General features: G+C 38.3%; 1 pseudogene; it reads right to left on the reverse strand.

Moving 5' to 3' along the window:
* The window catches only part of LOC128576581 (putative ankyrin repeat domain-containing protein 20A3), a 156479-nt pseudogene that overhangs the window by 55727 nt on the left and 79543 nt on the right, over window positions 1-21209 (reverse strand).

A 21209-nucleotide genomic window follows, 5' to 3' on the forward strand; every position in this document is an offset into this window, starting at 1 on the left:
TTTGAGACCTGACTCTTCATCTATTCATTGATTATCTAATAAAATGTCTGTTTTCTTGAATATTTGTTTTTTCTAGTTCTAAGGTTTTGAATATCTCACTTCATTTTCTCCCAAAAGACATGTACACATGAAAGGTAGATGTGAAAGAACATTCTTCTAATTGGTAAGTTTCTGTTAGTTTAGTTACTCTTAAAAAGGATATTGAAAATTTTCAAATGTATAAGTTGAAAATTACTTTTTTACATAGTCATAATTACTCCCAAACTGGGACAGATCATGGAGTGTAAACTAACCAAAATTTACCATTTATAAATAAGTTTATGAATTCACTGGAGGGAAATGTTCATCTCCACAAAACAGCACAAGCATTCCTGAAAGTGACTGGCAGTGTAAGAGAACTCATTCCGATGTCTCTCACACAACATATAATTGCAGACTGCTATTTTTATATTTGCTACCCACGTGTTCTGTGTTTCTGTTTTGAGTGATAATTTCAAGGTACTTGTTGATGCTGGTATATATTATAAAGAATTCTGAAATTCCTTTTGGGGAAAGACAAGGTCTAATATTTAATTAAACAATGAAGAATAATATATGTTTTCAACACAAAAGTTTAAATTAATTTTATCTGTGTAGGAGAGATGTTGAACAAGCGAATCAGTAGTCACTTTCCATTTTCCTTTTCATTCCCTGCATTATGAAAACAAACTATGTAATTTCCTTAAGAAACTTCTTCTGGGTTGAAAAAGGCCAACTAAAACTCTGTTGGTTGAGTTATAAATTTGCATAAACATTCCTGAGAAACATTTCAAAATATTGATCAAAGCCATTTTCATAAGATTACTTTAACCCAAGAATTCTATATTGAAGAATATGTTAAAGGCATATAATTTGAAATGTAAGACTTGTGTAAAAATGTTCATAACAGTATTAATTATAATACAAATATTTAAAATTCCAAATTCAATTTGTTAAATAAATGGAGATTTCCCTAAGGTGAACTTCTAATATAGTTATTTTAGAATTATGATTTAAAAGAATATACATTTAATTATCAGTAATTGTAATTACAATTAAGAACTTATTTTATTATTTCCAAGAATTTTATACCGCAGAAGACTAAGATGACTTCTCTCCTATTAAATACCAGATGATATGTCAGCAATGTCAAAAATTCTCCAACATATAAATAAATAAATAAATATTTCAAATAAATACTTCTAAATAAATAGTTCAAATGTTTCTTTAAAGCTAGGATTTCATACCTCAAACTGTGGAGTTCTTGCTCCCATTCACATCTTTGATGGTATAACTGTAAGTTTATTCCTTTTGTTTTAGATAGCTTCATTTTTAGAAAAATAATCATAGTTTCCAGTGCTTTGATATTATCTGTAAGTTTATTATAATAATTTTTATTACATTCTGCATGGCTTTTACAGGGAAGAGCTGTGTTTTGAATTTCCAATTGGTTAAAAGAATCTGTATCAGGATGAAAAAAAAGAAAGAGAATACAGGAACCCTTTTTATATATAAAGGGCTTCACATTCTCACAGTCACTCACTCACACATTGTACATATATAACTCAGTGGGTACAGTGGCGGACATGTGATACTGAGCTCTGCAGACTAGACAGGACCTCTGCTCTTATTTAGCTTGAAGTAAAGTGAAAAAAAAAAAAGACAAAACAGTGACAATTATTAATTCAGATAGATTCTGTAAGAAAATTAGTATGTTATGTAAGAGAATTTAATCTATACTGGGCCCAGGGAAGATTTCTCTGAGGAAGAGATGGCCATACTGACAAATGAAGGATGAGAAGCAAGCAGTAAAGTAAAGCAAGAATAAAAGCATGCTGGCCAGTCCATAGCATGTGCTGAAGTTCTACTGCAATCTCCTTCTAGCCAAGACAGAGGAACAGGTGTTAATTTTCCATCTTCCCCCTTAACCCCCCAAAAAAACCCCAGCCAAAACACATTAAACAGTTATTATTAAGACAGTAGAATTTAGGCAACAAAGACAAAGATCTTTGAAAAATAGAAAACAAGAGAAGGAAGCCTTGGGAATGCCCCAGATCCCTGCCTTAACAGAGTTTTCAGGAAAGCACACCTGGAGGAAAAAAATAAAAAAAAAGAAAAAGCCTGACCTACATGCTACCAGACTCCCCTAATTGTAGTTGAGTAAGGAGAGTCTGAAAAGACCAAAGCAGACAGTGATCGCAGGATAGCAACTGAAGAGGAGAAAGCAGTATAGTGAAAGAATCCTGGAGATGTGTGGAGATTCCCCTCTTAGGTATTTATCAGAGTAGTCAACTGTGCATGTGTGCTAGGAATTATTTGAGACTAAGAGAAAAATTATCTAAACAACATCAAGGTAAACCAAGCCTGGTGCTCATATAGTGCCAGGAAGTGTCCATTCTCATAATGAAGGATGGAAAAACACAGACTGCATAAGATAATCATGAAATAGGTCTTGCCTCTTGCGTAGGGTATTATCTCAAATTATAAAAGCAACAGCAGAAAGGGCCAAGCTGTTTTAAAGTAACGCAACCCTATCCCTATGTAAATCTTAAGAAGAAATTAAAAATTAAAAAAACCTGTACTGATAGACGTGTAAATTGTAATGTCAGAGAGGCAGACTACACCAGATAGAAAAAAAAAATTAGATATCATGAAAGAAAATATTCACAAAACTGAGATATTTGTGATCTATGAGAAACCTTTGATGAAAAAATACTTTTAATTACCCAAAACTTCACAAAACCACCCAAAGGGCACTAGATGTCACTAGGTTCAACCAATACAGACATATCACAGATTTACTCACAGATTTATCCACCTAATGTATATACATATAATGTTAGAAGAAAAACAGAATTTAAATATACAATACACATATAAAATAACATTGTGGATTGTTCTCTACTTCATAATAGTACCGTTCAACAGCATGCTGTGCATGTTGTTTTATTAATAATTCACAAACTTTTGTTACTTTTTATATTTTCATCAGTGTACATCCTGTTTGTTACATATGAAAAGATTTCCTCTGCTATTCTAACAATTTTATTTTCATCTTTTAAGGCCTTAGACTGCTACATGAAGCCTTCATTGATTCCTGCTGTTTCACCTGATAAATAGGCATCTCCATCCTCAGGGCTGCCTTAGTACTCTAGTGTCATCTCTACTGCAATGTTCCTACCTAAACTGTAAGTCGTTTCTTGCCATGTCTCTACCCTTTGCCCCTGGACTGTAAGCACAATATTTAAAAACTTCTGGAACAGTTTTTATCTGTTTTACTCAATAATTATTGATGCTGTAGCTGGAAGGAATATAAATAAAACTGTCAAAAATGAGTTTTCCAGAGATCATGTCTGAGTTGACACTTAGATGAGCCAAATTAAAGGGCGTAGGGGCCAGGAAAGGATGAGAGCAGGAGAGGAAGCAGAAAGTGAGAGAGAAAAATTCCTGAAAAAACATATGTATATGTATTTGTCTACAGTAGAGGGATTGGTGAGCCAGGCATTCTAGAAGCTCAGGGATGCCAGAAAAAAATGCAGACAGGGAAGAGACAGCAGAAATCCTTCTATGAAATTTCATGGTGCTTGGATATTAATATTTCAAAGAGATATTAATTATCCCATTTTCACCGAAGTAAATCACTCTAAATTCTATATGGAAGATGAATTTCAGTAAAACACAAGTGAATGGCAGAAGATGAATTACGAGGAAATATTGGAAAATAAAGGCAATGTGGGCCTGAAATAAGTGAATGTTTCTTGGAAATATTTTGGATATCAAATATCAGTGCCCCATATAGGATGGATGTTTTTATCAAATAAATAAACATATAAACCCTGGTTTTGTATTTTCATTTTTTCAATATTAATAAAAAACATAATAAATATCTGTGGATATGCCTATGTAATACAAAAGCCATTAGGAGTATCATAACAGCTTTCAAAGACTTTGATGTTGCAGCATTTATGTGATGGAATATTATAAAAATCAAAATAAATTAAACCAAATATACTTGTGTCAATATGGATTGATCTCACAAATACTGAGCAAATAGGGCGGCGCCTATGGCTCAGTGAGTAGGGCGCCGGCCCCATATGCTGAGGGTGGTGGGTTCAAACCCAGCCCCGGCCAAACTGCAACAAAAAAATAGCCGGGTGTTGTGGCGGGCGCCTGTAGTCCCAGCTGCTCGGGAGGCTGAGGCAAGAGAATCGTGTAAGCCCAAGAGTTAGAGGTTGCTGTGAGCCGTGTGACACCACGGCACTCTACCCGAGAGCGGTACAGTGAGACTTTGTCTCTACAACAACAACAACAACAAAAAAAATAAATAAAAAAAAAAAAAATATATATATATATATACTGAGCAAATAAAAGAAAGTCACAGAATGACATATGAAGCCTGACAATTAAGTTTACAAACTCACAACCGTGTGCTTACGTTGGTAGTACTGTATAAGCCCCTTATTAAGGTTTCATAACCTTGGTGTATCAGTGTCTCATAACTCTGTTTATGTTGACTGTCTTTCAGAATGGAGTTCATTATCAATGCTTTTACACTTTTGGTGGGAGTGAAAACTAATGCAGCCTCTTTGGAAAGAAGTATGGAGAATCCTCAAAAAACTCAAATCAGACCTTCCAGATGATCCCACAATCCCATTAGTAGGCATCTACCCTCATATTAATCTGAAATAATAAATAAAATAAGATGGCTCTAAAAGAAATGAAGTCTTTAAAAAAACTAAACCAAATGTTAACAAATAAAATTCAAAGATATATTAAAAGGATAATACCTTATAAACAAATGAGGTTTATCCTAGGAACGCAGGGTTAATTTAACATTCAAAAATCCCTGTTATTCACCATATTACAAATCAAAAGTGAATTATAGGACCATATCAGTAGATGGAGGCATGAGAAAAAATTTAATACTCATTCTTAATTTAAAAACACTCTCAGCAAACTAAGAATATAAAGAACTTCTTCAGCATGACAAGGAGCACCTGTGATAAACTCAGCTAACAGATGTCATGGGGAAAACTGAATGCTTTCTCTCTAAGACCAGGAACAACACAGGAATGCTGCTTTCAGTGCTGTCATTCAGCATTGCACTGAAGATTCTGGCCAGTACAGTGAGCCAGAAACAGGAATCAAAGGCATCCTAATTGGAAGGAAGAAGTAAAACATGATCTTTATTTACAACCATGATCACATACTAGGGTGAGTGAACTCCAACCTGTGAGCTAGCTTTGTTTTATGATAACGCAGATGTTCATTAATGTCTGTATTGACTGCTCTATGACTACTCTCATACAATAATGACAGAATTGATGAGCTACATCAGAGTTTGTTTTACAACAGGTTTAAAATATTTACTATCTTTTTTTATTTCTCAATTTTTTAAATCATAACTGTTTACATTAATGCATTTCTGGGGTACAATGTGCTGATTTTATATATAATTTGGAATGCTTACATCAAACTGTTTACTATAGCCTTCACCTCACTTACTTACTTATTGTGTTAAGACATATTTATACTCTACTCTTAATAGATTTGACATGTACCCTTGAAAACCCCCCAAATTACCTGACCCCTCCCCTCCCCTCACTCTCCTCTTTCCTCCTTCCTTCTGGGCGATAGTTGTGTTTTATCTTTCATATGAAAGTGGGGGTGATTGCATATTGGTTTCTCAAAAGTACTGAGTACATTGGATACTTTTTCTTGCATTCTTGAGATACTTTACTAAGAAGAATATGTTCCAGCTCCATCCATGTAAACATAAAAGAGCTAAAGTCTCCATGTTTTTTTAAGGCTGCATAACATTCCATGGTATACATATACCACAGTTTATTAATCCATTCATGGGCAGTTGGGCTTCATCCATGATTGGGCAATTATGCATTGGTTGCAATAAACATTCTGGTGCAAATATCTTTGTTGTATAATGATTTTTGGTCATCTGGATATAGGAAAGGAATTGGAGGATCATACAGCAAGTCTACTTTTGGTTCCCTAAGTGTTCTCCAAACTTCTTTCCAAAAAGAATGTATTAGCTTGCATTCCCACCAGCAGTGCAGAAGTGTTCCCTTTTCTCCACATCCATGAAGAAAGTAGTTTGAGAAAGTAAAGCTTTGACAACATACAGTCCATTTAGAAAATCTCAATGAATCTATCAAAGAAGGTACTACAAGTCATAAATGAGTTAAGTTGATGATACAAAATCAACATATAGAAATCACCTGTATGTACAAATACAATTAGCATTAAAATATAAAAGCGAAAATGTTTAAAATGTCATTTATAACAACATAAAATACAGATAAATGCAATAAAATAGGGAGGACGTATATACTCCATAGCACAAAATGTTAGCTGAGAAAATTAAATATGACCTTCACAAATAAAGTAATGCACTTTATTCAGGAATGAAATAATTCATTATTGTTAAGAAGTCAATTTTCTCCAAATTAACCTATAGAAGCATCATAAGCACAACCTAATTCCTAGTAGGCCAGTAAGTTGTTTTTTGTTTGTTTGTTCGTTTTTGTAGAGACAGAGTCTCACATTGTTGCCCTTGGTAGAGTACTGTGATGTCACAGCTCACAGCAACCTTCAACTCCAGGCCTTAGGTGAGTCTCTTGTTTCAGCCTCCTGAGTACCTGGGACTACAGGCACCTGCCACAACTACTGGCTATTTTTTATTTGCAGTTTGGCCGGGGCCAGGTTTGAACACGCCACCATCGGTATATGGGGCTGGCGCCCTGCCCACTGAGCCACAAGCACCACCCAGTAACTTTTTTTTTTTTTTTTTGTAGAGACAGGGTCTCACTTTATGGCCCTTGGTAGAGTGCCGTGGCCTCACACAGCTCACAGCAACCTCCAACTCCTGGGCTTAAGCGATTCTCTTGCCTCAGCCTCCTGAGTAGCTGGGACTACAGGTGTCCGCCACAACGCCCGGCTATTTCTTTGTTGCAGTTCGGCCGGGGCCGGGTTTGAACCCGCCACCCTCGGTATATGGGGCCAGCGCCTTACCGACTGAGCCACAGGCGCCGCCCAGTAACTTGTTTTTAATTGACAAGCTATTCTAACATTTATGCACCAAAATAACCCTGAAAAATATAGCCAAATTGAAGGGGTGCTTTTAGGAATTGCATGAACCCTTAGTAACTAGAAAAAATGAAACAGGCACAGCTTGAGTGTCCCTTATCCAAAATGCTTGAGAGCAAAAGTGTTTCAGATCTTGAAACATACGTATACATAAAATGAGATCATCTTGGGGATGAAACCTAAATCTAAACACGAAATTACACCTAGGTTTTATATACATCTTGCAATAGTTCGAGAATAATTTTCTACAGGCTTTTGAATAACTTTGTGCATGAAGAAAGTTTGTGTACATGAGGTCAGGTATGGAATTTTCCACTTGTGGTATTATGTTGACACTCCAAAAGTTTCACATGTACAGCTTGGCGCCAATAGCACAGTGGTTATGGCGCTAGCCACATACACCGAGGGTGGCAGTTTCTAACCTGGCCCAGGCCAAGTAAATAACAGTGACAACAGCAACAAAAAATAGCCAGGCATTGTGGCAGGTGCTTGGAGTCCCAGCTACTTGGGAGGCTGAGGCACCAGAGAATTGCTTAAGCACAAGAGGTTGCTGTCAGTTGTAACGCTATGGCACTCTACTGAGCAAAACTTAGTGAGACTCTGTCTCAAAAAAAGGAATAAATAAAAAAATTAAAAAAAATTCAGATTTAGGAGACTTTCATATTTCAGAGTTTTGGAATAGGGATGCTCAACTTGTACAATGGCAGCCAAACTTAAGATGGTTTGACTTAGAATTTTTCAACTTTTTGATGGACTTATTGGGGGCATTAAATGGATTTTTAATTATGATGGTTTTATCAGGACATAGCTGTATATTTGAGGAGCACCTATACATTAGTGGAACACAATAGAACATACAGAAACAGACCAGCATGTGTACAGACAACTTGTTTTCAACAAAGGTGCAATGTCAATGCACCAGAGCAACAATGGCTTTTTTGGCATATGATCAAACTGGATTTCCACATCCCCAAACTGAACTGAAATCCATACGTCAAACCATGAACAAAGAGGAACTCAAGAAGGATTACAAGCTTAAATGTAACAACAAAAACTGTAAAACTTTTAGATGCATAGGAGAAATTATTTGTGACCTTGCACTAGGTAGACCATTCTTAAATAGGACAAAACAAAAGCCATTATTAAACAAACAGATAAACCAGAATTCATTGGAATACTATTAAAAAATGAACACTGGGAAGGGCGGCGCCTGTGGCTCAGTGAGTAGGGCGCTGGCCCCATATGCCGAGGGTGGCGGGTTCAAACCCAGCCCCGGCCAAACTGCAACAAAAAAATAGCTGGGCGTTGTGGCGGGCGCCTGTAGTCCCAGCTACTCGGGAGGCTGAGGCGAGAGAATCGCGGAAGCCCAAGAGTTAGAGGTTGCTGTGAGCCGTGTGACGCCACGGCACTCTACCCGAGGGCGGTACAGTGAGACTCTGTCTCTACAAAAAAAAAAAAAAAAAAAAAAAATGAACACTGGGAAACATTTTTTGGAACGTTTGGAAACATTCCTTGGAATGCAAACCAGGAAAGATTCCTTGCAAAAAACAAAGCTAGTAAAGAAACTGTATCCAGAATATATAAAGAACTCTTAAAACTCAACAAAGAGAACAACAGTTTAATTTTTTAAATGGCAAGAAATTTGCAAAGACAGCTCATCGAAGATGTACAGATGGCAAATATGCACATGGGAGGATGCTCAACATTATGAGTCATTAGGATGCTGTGTATTGAAACCAAAATAGTATGCACAATGCATGCACATCAGAATGTCTAAAATTAAAAACAATGATATACTGAGTGTGAGGATGCAGAGAGAATGGAACTGTCATGGACTGCTGTAAGGAATGGAAAATGGTACAAATACTATGAATAGTATGGAAAGTAATTTAGCAGGTTCTAAAATAAGGGAATGTAAAACGCCAGGAGGAGAGTGCTGTGGGTGATGAATATGTTAACTCTCTTATTATGGCCATGGGTTCACTTGTATATTTCAAAACTTACGATATTGCACATTTCTTCATATACTAATTACGCCTTTCTGAAACCACTGAAAGCAGGAACAAACACCTAAGACAGTGGCTGAAACACACAGAGAAAGAACAGCCAGACACAACTCTAGCAGGATAATGCTAGAGTTCAGATCTCTAATCTTATAATAATGAGAAGTGGTAGATGTATTTTCAACAAGGATTTTTAACATGATGGGATCCTCATTTTTAAAAGTACAGTAGGCCCTCCATAGTTGACCACCTCCCTGCATTGACCACCTCAATTTGACCTCAAGTTGACACACATGCACCAAACATATGTATCTGTACAGTAGGCCTAGTTCCTTATGTTGGCCATCTCCATGTGTTGACCAGTTCATTATAGTCCCTTGAGTGGTCAACTCACAGAGGATTGATGATATATATAATGGTTGCAGAGTAGAGCATGGCCTCAGGAGATGGAGTTGTGAGGAAAGCAGTTCTAAGGTTACCATAGCATTCCAAGTGGGAGATAATGGCAACTTGATCTTTGGAAAGTGTAAGAGAGAAGTAGGGTTAGCAACACACGGGGGTGCCATTCACACTGAGAGAAGTACAGTGGGATTCTCAGAACTCTTGGACTGAGTTCACAACATACTGTAGTTCTCATTCTACATGAACATAAAGCACATTTCTGAGATTAATGTTACCATAATACATCTGTGCTGTACGGTGCAGTGCTAAGCAATGCATATGCTACTGTAGGACACATAAAAAGGCCTTACACTCATGCAATGGTCCTACCTTTATAGTGCTTTCCATGTTGTTTAGCAAGAAATGTCAAATTCTTATAATTAACGGAAGGCAACTCATAATCCTCTGAGGCTCCCTCAGATGACCAGGTTAAGTCATCATGGTCATCCATAGTGTGTATTTGTTTTTTCACCTATAAAATAAAGAACAGTGCTTCAAAATGTCCCCCAAATGTTTCCAGCATAGTCTAAATGTACAGAAGTGGTAGTTATCCATTTTCTTTTCTTTTCTTTCTTTTTTAATAAGTCATTTGTACATAGATCATAAACACATTTATGCCATTTCGGGATTCCATGTGTTGATTATTTGTACCACTTTACCTCTTTAATGTTTACATGGATGGAGCTGGAAAATATTCTTCTTAGTAAAGTATCTCAGGAATGAAAAAAATTATTTATTTTTTATATGAGCAAAACCACAGATATTTTGTAAAGTACTGATGTGTGCTAAAAGGATGACACTTTTACCTATGGCTATGGTTACTTAATCAGTTTTTAAAGGAAATGTCTTTATAGCAAAAGACTCCGTTTTTACTTTAACTTTATATTTTCAAATAATGACATGTTTGATGATTTTTTAATAATACCTTGTTCTTGTTCTTAGATGTTCTCTTTGTAGGCCTAAAAAACACAAATAATTCCTTTTAGCAAATAGGAAATATACAAATTGCAAAATATCTAAAACAATTGCTGTTTAATAAAATATCTGCATTTGTCATTTATTTCTCCTACTTACAGAGTTTTTAGGATTTTTAATACATAATGTAAAATCAATCATTTTCTACAAGAGGGATTGAAGCATAAACAGTAACATTAAGAGACAAAGAAAACATACTACATAACATCCTAACAAAGAATTACATTTAGATCAAGCTTTCTGAAAAAGAGAAAGGCCAATCATACTTCTTGCATTATTTGATAGAAATATACCAGGTGTTTGTCACTCTCCTTTTTAATAAATATGGCAATTTACAGGCACTAATACTTATTTGCATTATCTTTCTAACATACTTATATGAGGGAAATTCTTTTTTTAATAATGTTAAATGTTTGTAATAATGTTAATAATGTTAAATTCAAGGCCAGAAGCAGTGGCTCACACCTGTAATCCCAGCACTCTGGGAAGCAGAGGCAGTGAACTGCCTGAACTCATGAGTACAAGACTAGCCCGAGCGAGAGTGAGACACTGTCACTAAAAATAGCCAGGCATTGTGGTCGGAGCCTGTAGTCCCAGCTACCTGGGAAGTTGACCAAGAGAATCACGTAAGCCCAATAGTTTGAGGCCCATAGCATTCTACCAAGTGTTACAAAGTGAGACTCTGTCTTAAAAAAAGAATAATAATAATAATAATGTTTTTCTTTTTTTTTTTTTTAATTTTTTTATTAAATCATAAGTGTATACAATGATATGATTATGGGGCATCATACACTCACTTCATAAACCATTTGACACATTTTTATCCCAGTGGTTAACATAGCCTTTCCGGCGTTATCTCAGTTACTGTGCCAAAACATTTATATTCTACATTTACCAAGTTTCGCAAATACCCCTGTAATATGCACCACAGGTGTGATCCCACCGATTCCCCTCCCTCTACCCACCCCCCCCTTTCCCACTTCCCCCTATTGTTAAGTTGTAGTTGGGTTATAGCTTTCATGTGAGAGTCCCAAATTAGTTTCATAGTAGGGCTGTGTACATTGGATATTTTTTCTTCCATTCTTGGGATACTTTACTAAGAAGAATATGTTCCAGCTCCATCCATGTAAACATGAAAGAGGTAAAGTCTCCATCTTTCTTTAAGGCTGTACAGTATTCCATGGTATACATATACCACAATTTATTAATCCATTCGTGGATCGATGGGCACTTGGGCTTTTTCCATGACTTAGCAATTATGAATTGGGCTGCAATAAACATTCTGGTACAAATATCTTTGTTATGTTGTGATTTTTGGTCTTCTGGGTATATGCCCAGCAGAGGAATTACAGGATTGAATGGCAGATCTATTTTTAGATCTCTGAGTGTTCTCCATATATCTTTCCAAAAGGAATGTATTAATTTGCATTCCCACCAGCAGTGCAGAAGTGTTCCCTTTTCTCCGCATCCACGCCAACATCTCTGGTCTTGAGATTTTGTGATATAGGCTAGTCTCATTGGAGTTAGATGATATCTCAAAGTAGTTTTGATTTGCATTTCTCTGATGATTAAAGATGATGAGCATTTTTTCATATGTCTGAAGGCCGTGCGCCTGTCTTCTTCAGAGAAGTTTCTCTTCAAATCCCTTGCCCAGCCTGCGATGGGATCCCTTGTTTTTTTCTTGGTGATGCGTTTGAGTTCTCTGTGGATTCTGGTTATTAAACCTTTGTCAGAGTTATACCCTGCAAATATCTTCTCCCATTCTGAGGGCTGTCTGCTTGCTCTGCTTACTGTGTTCTTAGCTGTGCAGAAGCTTTTTAGTTTGATCAAGTCCCAGTAGTGTATTTTTGAAGCTGCTTCAATTGCCCGGGGGGTTCTCCTCATGAAATACTCACCCAGACCAATTTCTTCAAGGGTTTTCCCTGCATTCTCCTCTAGTATTTTTATAGTTTCATGTCTTAAGTTTAAATCTTTAATCCAATGAGAGTCTATCTTAGTTAATGGTGAAAGGTGTGGGTCTAATTTCAGTCTTCTGCAGGTTGCCAGCCAGTTCACCCAGCACCATTTGTTAAATAGGGAATCTTTTCCCCACTGAATGTTTTTAATTGGCTTGTCAAAAATCAAATAGCGGTAAGTAGCTGGATTCATCTCTTGGTTCTCTATTCTATTCCAGATATCTACTTCTCTGTTTTTGTGCCAATACCATGCTGTTTTGATCACTATCGATTTGTAGTAAAGTCTGAGGTCTGGTAGTGTGATTCCTCCTGTTTTGTTTTTATTTCTGAGTAATGTCTTGGCTATTCGAGGTTTTTTCTGATTCCATATAAAACGAAGTAATGTTTTTTCAAGATCTTTAAAATATGACAGTGGAGCTTTAATAGGGAGTGCGTTGAAAGTATATATTGCTTTGGGTAGTATGGACATTTTGATAATGTTGATTCTTCCTAGCCATGAGCATGGTATGTTTTTCCATTTGTTAACATTTTCAGCTATTTCTTTTCTTAGAGTTTCATAGTTCTCTTTATAGAGATCTTTCACGTCTTTTGTTAGGTAAATTCCCAAATATTTCATCTTCTTTGGCACTACTGTGAATGGGATAGAGTCCTTAACTGCTTTTTCAATTTGACTGTTGTTGGTGTATATAAAGGCTACCGATTTATGAATGTTGATTTTGTAACCTGAGACGCTGCTGTATTCCTTGATCACTTCTAGGAGTTTTGTAGTAGAGTCCCTAGTGTTTTCCAGATACACAATCATATCATCTGCGAAGAGCGAGAGTTTGATCTCTTCTGACCCTATATGGATACCCTTGATCGCCTTTTCTTCCCTAATTGCGGTGGCTAAAACTTCCATTACAATGTTGAAAAGCAATGGAGACAATGGGCAGCCTTGTCTGGTTCCTGATCTGAGTGGAAATGATTCCAATTTAACTCCATTCAATATGATATTGGCTGTGGGTTTGCTGTAGATAGCCTCTATCAGTTTAAGAAAAGTCCCTTCTAGACCAATTTTCTTGAGTGTTCTGATCATGAAGGGATGCTGGATATTATCAAAAGCTTTTTCTGCATCAATTGAGAGAATCATATGGTCTTTGTTTTTTAATTTGTTTATGTGCTGAATTACATTTATAGATTTACGTATATTGAACCAGCCTTGAGACCCTGGGATAAAACCAACTTGGTCAGGATGTATAAGTTGTTTGATGTGTTGCTGGATTCTGTTTGTTAGGATCTTGTTGAATATTTTTGCATCTATATTCATTAGTGATATTGGTCTATAATTTTCTTTTCTTGTTGGGTCTTTTCCTGGTTTGGGGATCAGGGTGATATTTGCTTCATAGATCGTGTTGGGTAGTCTTCCTTCTTTTTCTACATTTTGGAACAGGTTGAGTAATATAGGTACTAATTCCTCTTTAAAGGTTTGGTAGAATTCTGACGTGAAACCATCTGGTCCCGGGCTTTTCTTTTTAGGGAGGTTTTGTATAGTTGATGCTATTTCTGAACTTGATATGGGTCTGTTCAACATTTCCACTTGATTCTGGTTAAGTCTTGGAAGGTGGCGTGCTTCCAAGTATCGGTCTATTTCCTTCAGATTTTCATATTTCTGAGAATAAAGTTTCTTGTAATATTCATTAAGGATTTTTTGGATTTCTGATGAGTCTGTGGTTATTTTGTCTTTGTTGTTTCTGATTGATGATATTAGAGATTTTACTCTTTTTTTCCTGATTAGGTTGGCCAGAGGTTTATCTATTTTATTGACCTTTTCAAAAAACCAGCTGTTTGATTTATTGATCTGTTGTATTATTCTTTTGTTTTCAATTTCATTTAATTCTGCTCTAATTTTGGTTATTTCTTTTCTTCTACTGGGTTTGGGGTTGGAATGTTCTTCCTTTTCCAGTTGCGTGAGATGTCCCATTAAGTTGTTAACTTCCTCTCTTTCCGTTCTCTTGAGGAAGGCTTGCAGTGCTATAAATTTCCCTCTTAGAACTGCCTTTGCAGTGTCCCAGAGGTTCTGATAGCTTGTGTCTTCATTGTCATTTTGTTCCAAAAAATTGGTGATTTCTTTCTTAATCTCATCTCTGACCCAGCTATCATTCAGCATAAGGTTATTTAACTTCCATGTTTTTGTATGGGTATGCAGATTCCTGTTGTTACTCAATTCAAGTTTTATTCCATGATGGTCCGAGAAGATGCATGGAATAATTTCTATTCCTTTAAATTTACTGAGGTTAGACTTGTGACCTAAAATGTGATCAATTTTGGAGTAAGTTCCGTGGGCTGATGAGAAGTATGTGTATTCAGTTTTGTTGGGATGAAATGTTCTGTAGATGTCTGCTAAATCTAAATACTGGATGGTTAGGTTTAAATCTAAGATTTCTTTGCTCAGCTTCTTTCTGGAGGATAGATCCAACACTGCCAAGGGAGTGTTGAAATCTCCAACGATTATGGAGCTGGAGGAAATCAAGTTACTCATGTCTGTTAGAGTTTCTCTTATAAATTGAGGTGCATTCTGGTTGGGTGCATAGATATTAATAATTGAGATCTCGTCATATTGAGTATTACCCTTAACAAATATGAAGTGACCATTCTTGTCCTTCCTTACTTTTGATGGTTTAAAGCCTACTGTATCTGCAAATAAAATTGCAACACCTGCTTTTTTCTGATTACCATTTGCCTGAAATATGGATGACCATCCTTTCACCCTGAGTCTGTATTTGTCTTTTAAGTTGAGATGTGACTCTTGTATGCAACAAATATCTGGCTTAAGTTTTTGTATCCAGTCAGCTAACCTATGCCTCTTTAGAGGACAGTTTAAGCCATTCACATTGATGGAGAGTAAGGATAAGTCTGGTGGAATTTTGGGTATCGAGTTTTTCAAAGGTCCAGTGGACATTTTTAATCCTTTCGCCAGTGTGGAAGTTGGAGTTTGATCCGAAGTTTCTGAGTGAGTTTACTTTTGTGGTATAGGATTGGGTTGGTCATTGTGGAGGATAGGTCTGAGAACATCCTGAAGAGCTGGTTTACTTATGGCAAATTTTTTCAACATATGAATGTCATTGAAGTATTTAATTTCTCCATCATAGATGAAACTCAGTTTAGCTGGATACAAGATCCTGGGTTGAAAGTTTTTTTGCTTTAGGAGATTAAAAGTTGATGACCAGCCTCTTCTTGCTTGAAAAGTTTCAGCAGAGAGATCTGCAGTTATTCTAATATTCTTACCTTTGTACGTTATAGTTTTCTTTCGCCGGGCTGCTTTGAGAATCTTCTCTTTCATGTTAACTTTAGTGAAGCTAATTATGATATGTCTGGGAGATGGCTTTTTGGGGTTGAATCGTGCTGGAGTTCTGAAGCTGTCTGCTATCTGAATTTCAGATTCTCTAGGCATGTCTGGAAAATTTTCTTTCATAATTTCATGTAGAAGGGCCTCTGTGCCCTTGGCTGCCACGTCATCAGCCTCCGAAATTCCTATAACCCTTATGTTATTTTTTTTCGAATTATCTGAGAGCTCTCTGAGTGAGTGATCCGTTTTTGCTCTCCATTTCTCTTCCTCTTTGAGAGATTGGGAGCGTTCGAAGACTTTATCTTCAATGTCAGAAATCCTTTCTTCTGCTTGCTCCATTCTGTTACTGAGGGATTCTACTGTATTTTTCATATCTTTGAGGGCTGTAAGTTCTTGTTTCAGTGTGTCTAAGTCTTTGGTGGTTTTGTCTTTAAATTCGTTAAATTCTTGAGACAGTTTTTGAATTTCTCCTCGAATTCCTAATTCCATTTTATTAATCTTGTCTGCAAACCAAATTCTGAATTCGACTTCTGACATCTCAGCCAGTTGTTTATGAATGGGATCTTCAATCACATCTGCCGTATCTTTTCTTGGGGGGGTTGATCTATTCTGGTTATTCATGTTACCAGAGTTTTTCCGCTGATTCCGCCCCATGGTTTACTCCCTTTGGTTTTTCCCCTGGGGTTTTATCGAGGGCCCGTACAGTGTTGTGGCCTGAGAAACTGGGGCCCTGTCTGGTGTGGTGGAGCAAAGTGGTTCTGTCTTGTTTTCAGCTGGTTTCTGTTCGATCCTATTGCAACTTCTACTCTGGCTTGAAGTCTCAGCTGTGTGAAAAAATCAGCAATTAAGTCACCCCGCCTGCCCACCTCTGGCCCCAGTTGGAAAAGGAGAATCAAACCTTCCTACAATCGCACACCCAGGGCACCACCTGGAAAGTCCTCAGTCTATTAGCCCAGTTCAAAAGGTCCGAGTCAACTGTCTCAATCGGCACTTGTCTCAGGTGGAAGGGTTCAAGAGGTCTCTGGGAACTGGATCACAGGGGCCTGGTGACTCCTCTGAGACAGCTCACCCCAGTGCAGCGTGGAGTCAGGAGGAGCCACCCCGCAAACAGAGCAGTCTGGGAAGGTTGACGTCTCCTTCCCCACTTTGCCCCTCCGTCGGACCCAGTCACTGGTATCTCTGCAGATGGCTAACCCAGTTGCCTGCAGTGAACAGACACTCCAGGGGTTTGCACCTGCCTGAATCGCGAGGAAGTCTGCCAGGCCCCCGCAGACTGCCGCTATCTAGCAGGAGGAGATGGGGCCTGACATCTTTGAGTGTTTGATGCAGGTGATGGGAAGGAGGTGTTCACTCAGGCTTAGCCCCGTCCCTGATGGATGCTGCTAACAGAACAGAACAGAACAGACAACTTTGTGAGGTTCTGTCTCTGTTCCTGTCGTCGCCTACAGGAGACGGGCTGTTTTGAGTTCAAACGTCTTTGCTGCTGGAGAATTGCGTCTGAACACCTCTCTGGGTCGGCCCCGCACTGGAAGCTTCCCGTGTTTGTGAGCCCTGTCGCCGGTGGCCTCCTCTGGTTGCCCAGGGAGACAGGGGGTGTGGCCTCAGAATATCCAGAAGTGAGCGTTCTGCCGTTAAAGAAAAAACGGCTGTTGATCTACCTCCAGGGAACTGCTGCTCTGGTGTGGGCACTCAGGCGACCCTTTTCTCCTCTGTCCCGCGCCCCAGAGTCAGCACTGAACGGCCGCAGTTTGTGCTGGGTCCACACCCCTTAAGACATCCCCCAAGAATCAGAACTCTTGGGGGATGGGCCCCCAGACCCCGATTGGGTGTTGGGGGGGAAGCTAGAGTTTCATTCAGTTTTACGCAATACTACAGTCCGGGGAGGGCTCCTGCACTGCACCGCAGGGAAGTGCCGCCAAGGCTTGATTTCCCCTCAGCAGAGTGCCCTCTCCTCGCTCACGTGTCCCAGAGTCAGCGCTGACCTGACGCAGCTCAGGCACTGTGCACTCCCTTTGAGAAATCACCCAAGGAGCCGAACTCCTTGGGGATAGGCCCTCAGACCCCGAGTGAGAGTAGGGGCTCTCAGCTCTCAGCGGGGAGGCCAGAGTCTTATTCAGTCTTGGGCCCCGTATTCCCGGGGAGGGTTGGTACACTGCACCGCAGGGAAGTGCCGCGAGGCGTGACTCCCCCTCAGCCCGGTGCCCTCTCCTCACTTGCGCGCCTCAGAGTCAATGCTGACCAGTCGCAACTCGGGGACTGTCCACTCCCCTTGAGAAATCACCCAAGGATCCGAAGTCCTGGGGGACAGGCCTCCAGACCTCAGTGGGCGGGAGGGGAGCGCCGGGGATTCAGGGTTACCGGCAAAGGATTCCCAAAGTTTTATTCAGCCCTATGTCCGGCAGGAGAACACCACAGCACCCCAGTAGGGGAGGTAAGTCCAGTTTTTAGAAGGTCTCTCCCGTGGAGTGTAGTGGGAGGGCCTTTAATTTCTGCCCGCTTGTTCAATTGTGGGGCTCTTGAGCCGGTCTCATGGGGGAGGGGGACTCCCGTCCGCTTGGTGGTGGATTTTGTATCTTTTGTTTGCGTCCTTGTGATCACAACTTGCCTCAGCGGTGTTGATGTGCGTTCTTCAGCCTTCTCTCTTGGTGAGGCTCAAGTCCACCAGGATACTTACTAAATTCCTGTCCCTTAACTCTCCTTCTGGACGGGAGCCTTTGTTGAAAGCTGGCTTCAGTCCTCCATCTTGTCTCCCCTCTAGGATCATGGTTTTAAGACTGTGTCTACCAAATATTCATAAAGGAAAATAACTAAGAAAATGCCAGGAAAGCTATGTTAACTAGTGTGATGAAAATGTGTCAAACGGTCTATGAACCAAGTGTTTGGTGCCCCATGATCATACTAATGTACACAGATATGATTTAATAAAAAAAAAAAAAAAGAAAATTCATTTAAAAAAATTTCCCACATTGTTTGTAGACTCGCAACTTTCTCTTGCAATTCTGCCAGACTTGCTTTATGTATTTCACCAAAATAAATATGTACTACCAAAAAAAAGTCTCTCAATAAATGAAAAATTAGAAACTAAAAAAAAAAAAATATTCATAAAGGAGTGATTAATTATTTTACTAATAAGGATACCCTCTCACACAAACACACTCTACTAACTGGATCATCTGACTTCCTTTGTATCATTAGTGTAAAATCAGTAAGATGGAATAATTAAAGTTAAACATGACTGAGATGTTAACATGAAATTCTCCTCTAAGTAAAGATTTGAATTCCAAGAAGCACTTGGAAAGTTGTGGAGTCACCAAATTCACCTATGTCAATTCCCTAACAAGGACAGGGATGCCAAATCAGAGAACAGTGGGAGGCAGAATAACAACAACAAAAGAAAATTACCTGTTGCAGCTGGTTTAACTTTAATCCTTTGTACTCCTTTCTTTGGAGTAGGAGGTTTTATATCAGCATCGCGCACAGTAAGCTTTGAAACAAATTGTATCATAAGTAAAGCATAATTTCACATAATGTACAGAAAATAATTCAAGACAATGAATATTATTACCTGATACTGAGGTTGTGTCTTAACATGCACTGAAAAACAAAGAGAATGTACAATCAGTGTAAAGGACAGTGTAAATGTAAATATGACAAAGCCAAACATACAGTGGAGGAGAGTTCCTATTGAGCTGAACCCCCTAGCTGGGCTTAGAAAATAATTACTTTAGGTTTCAGGCTGCTTTTTCTCTCTTTTATTGGTGGATTGATTGATTTATGGGCAGACAGGAGCATAACAGACAAAAACTGAAAACAATAGGAATACAAGTTTAATATAATATGCAGTTAAAACTTCAAAAGTGAGATTATGTTTCAAATGAAAATCACTCATATAGAAAAGTGCACATACAGAAGAGTGAAGAGTGGTCTTTATTTGGAGGAGCAAATCATGACCCAGAGAGCATAAAAGGCAAGGCCAATGGCAGAAGCTTACAGCATGCCTTTACTACAACCCAAAACATCATTTGTACAATAGGCTGCAATTAACTGCCAAGTTCTTCAGTTTGTGGACGTCATTTAGGAAGAAACACAGCTATGATGACAGTTCAGATGAGGGCATAATCCATTTCTCATTAGAGAAAGGGTTCAATCGATCTGCATGGCTAGACCCTTGTAGAATAGCAGTTTTAAAAATTTGGCTTTTCCACACCCACAAGAGACGCAAATATACCAATATTTCTTAGGTCCTCTACTTTTGTGCTGTTAATTTTCTTTCTCAATTCATATAAGAGGTATTACAATTCATTAAGAGTATATGTGAGAAATTACATATACTGAGCTATCTATGGTGAACTATTTATCAAAAGGGAAACACTGAATGGCCAGACAATTATTAGATGTTGTGTGGTTCCTGTGGCTCAAAGGAGTAGGGCACTGGCCCCATATGCCAGAGGTGGCAGATTCAAACCAAGCTCTGGCCCTACAAACTACAAAAAAAGAAAAAAAAGAAGGTTAAAATGTTTTTAAAAAAGAATTATTAGATGTTAATGAATTTTTATATTCAAAAATCACTAGAATATTCATTGGACACGACATTAAATTTCATAAGAGGCAAAAATAAGCTTTTAGGCTTTTTTTAAATTTTCAGAATATTTGGGGATACATGTTTTGCTTGTATACTTTACTTTTATACAGATTGAATCAAATGCTAAGTGTACTATTTCTAAAATTAGTGTTCTTGAAGATCTCACATTAAGGGAATTAGGAAACAACTACTTTGTAGAAAAAAAAATAACATTTGCAAAAAAATCCAGCCATCTTTGTTCAAAGTAACCTGATCTGATTAACTAGTATCAATGCAACATATATCTCAGATGCCTGACCCTTCTGGAGAAAAGAAATGCCTCCCTGTGTTCTGCCCCAATCCAGCACTTCCTCCTCCTTCCAGTAATCTCTGGAGCTGTAATCATCCAATCTTCTCTGTGTGTGCAAATTTCCTGAAGCCACCTGAACTGAGTTCTCTCATGTTTGCTTATCAGTAACTGAGAAATTAGCTCACTAACTTCTTTCTGCCTTGCCTCTATGCCCACTCACAAGCCCTCTTGGTTTGCTAAAAAAAAAAAAAAATCTTGCAATCTGCCATCTGCATTCTTTTGATAGATTATTTCCACCACCTCTTACCTCTTTATTTAGCAAAACATCATATATCTAGTGTTTCAATTTCTCTATCATTCACTGTTATCCTCCAGCTAGAAACATGCTCAGAAATAAGAACAAAATAATGCTTTCCCTTGATTCTAGGTTGGAAATGCTCTTCAATGGCGCCTCCTACACATTTCTCTACAGAGAACTCTACGCCCTAGTTATTCAGGGCGTTCTGAGGACCAACAG

The sequence above is a fragment of the Nycticebus coucang genome, chromosome 24 (genome assembly GCF_027406575.1).
Source record: "Nycticebus coucang isolate mNycCou1 chromosome 24, mNycCou1.pri, whole genome shotgun sequence".
In the NCBI taxonomy this organism is placed as follows: domain Eukaryota; kingdom Metazoa; phylum Chordata; class Mammalia; order Primates; family Lorisidae; genus Nycticebus; species Nycticebus coucang.